The 1,901-nt window shown below is 39.8% G+C and overlaps 1 protein-coding gene across 1 annotated transcript in view; it reads left to right on the forward strand.

Annotated features, from left to right (window-relative positions):
* Positions 1-1,901, forward strand: part of ptprfa (protein tyrosine phosphatase receptor type Fa) — a 373,454-nt gene that overhangs the window by 223,879 nt on the left and 147,674 nt on the right. The gene's annotated exons all lie outside the window — the stretch shown is intronic.

The raw sequence follows: 1,901 nt of genomic DNA on the forward strand, positions 1-1,901 counted from the left end.
TTTTTAAAAGTTCTTTTACCAATTGTCTTTTCTCCAATTGCTATAAAATTGACAAAAACACAAAAATTCAATAAAAGTAGTGAACTGATCATTTATTCAACTTGTGAGGAGCGTTGTTGGGAACCATCCACTTTACTTTTTGGGAAAATTTGTTTGAAGGAAACCCAAATTTCTGATTTTGGAAAGGGGTCAAATTTGACCCAAAGACAACAGTAGGGTTAAATCCCTTATGATAACATTGTACTCACTACAGTCATTACCGAGATCTTCTAAGAACAAAGCTTTTTTTGACCCATGGTCAAGAAAAAAGGGCAGTCCAACGTTCAGACAGGTTGCAAACAAACCTCCAGTCACATTTCTGACTCAACTTTGACCAACTGTATTTACTGCAGTTTGTCGGTACAGTGGGGGATCATAACCAACTAATAAAGTAGTTATGATAAACTGTATGAATGTTTTTTGTTTGTTCACAACCTGTCTGATCACTTGACTGCTCATTTCTTGCAGCGTTGAACTTTCTAGCTGCAATTCTCCATTCCTCAGGATTTGGCGTTTCATTAACAAATGATGGCCAAATTACAAAAATAACCCTTGTGTTGTCCTTTGTGTCACGGGGACTTGTTAAGTTTATTTACATTTTATGTTATGGCGTTCTGCTTCAAGGTCCCCGGGGCCTTTTTTCATTTTATGTCAACTGCCGTCATGGCCTCGGCCTTTGGGTTTCGGAGACCCTTGTTTTTTTTATGTAATTAAATACATGTTCCACCACAATCCCGCCTCATCCGTTGGGTCCCAGGGACCCCGGAGGATGAGATGAGGGGAGTAGGAAATACCTTTGACTGCAAGACGGTTCTCTGGGACCCCAGAGGCCAAGGCCACGGTAGCAGAAAAATAGGATTGAATACAAGACGGGTCTCTGGGAACCAAAGGACAACACAAGGGATAAGGCTAAAGTTGAAATAAAAGGATAATTTCATTAAATAATATAATATAATAATAATTAAAAAGTAAATGTTGGCTTAAGGTGTTCACTTTTTTCAATATGTAACCAAGAACACAACCTTTCACCAACCTTGTTTCTGTAAACCTAAACAACAGCTGGGACTTGTGAACCCAAGTCTATAGTGTCAAAGTCCTGGGCTTTGCACACACACACGTCCACCCAGATCTCCTCTCTATGACTTCTGTACAGCATAAGAATGACACAACACAAAAGGAATTGCTATTGAACATGAGGTGTGCTGCATTTACATTTTCTCCAAAACATAATGGTAAAGCAAATTAGTAGGATATGAACAAATTGTTTAGGACATAGGTTACCCAGTCAGGATGTTCTCATGAATGATTTGTGCATATAGCTGCGAAAAGTAGTGCACTTTCCATCACAGGCTGGAAAGTCCTGTGATGTTCCGCCTTTCAATACTACTTGCTACCGTAATCGTTCTGCGATCATGGAATAGGCTTACCATTGAAATACATTACAAAATTCTTGATCAACACACGAAAATAACGACATTAACGTGATCTGTACACTTGATCAATAGATGAAATAACATGACCATTTCACGAACTGGCGTGAGACCGGGCTGGTATTCCACGTATGTATCACTCTATACACCTTGACTGTCGCTGGATGTAAGACCTAAAACACAGGGCGTTTTAAAGCATGGGAGCGGAGTTTGTAGCTTAGAAGAGAAGTTAATAGGACAACACAAAACTTTCACCCAGAAAATGGGTGTTTGTGTACCGGGACTACTACCTAGGGGATCGGTTATTTAAACCAGACCACAATCTTTTTTCTAATCCTAACTAGTCATTTTGGTGTCTAAACTTAACTGTCATCACCGCATGACTAGGATTTCTGAGGACTATGGTTACCTGCTCCTCAGATCTCTGCAGGG

The sequence above is a fragment of the Etheostoma spectabile genome, chromosome 9, assembly GCF_008692095.1.
Source record: "Etheostoma spectabile isolate EspeVRDwgs_2016 chromosome 9, UIUC_Espe_1.0, whole genome shotgun sequence".
NCBI lineage: Eukaryota > Metazoa > Chordata > Actinopteri > Perciformes > Percidae > Etheostoma > Etheostoma spectabile.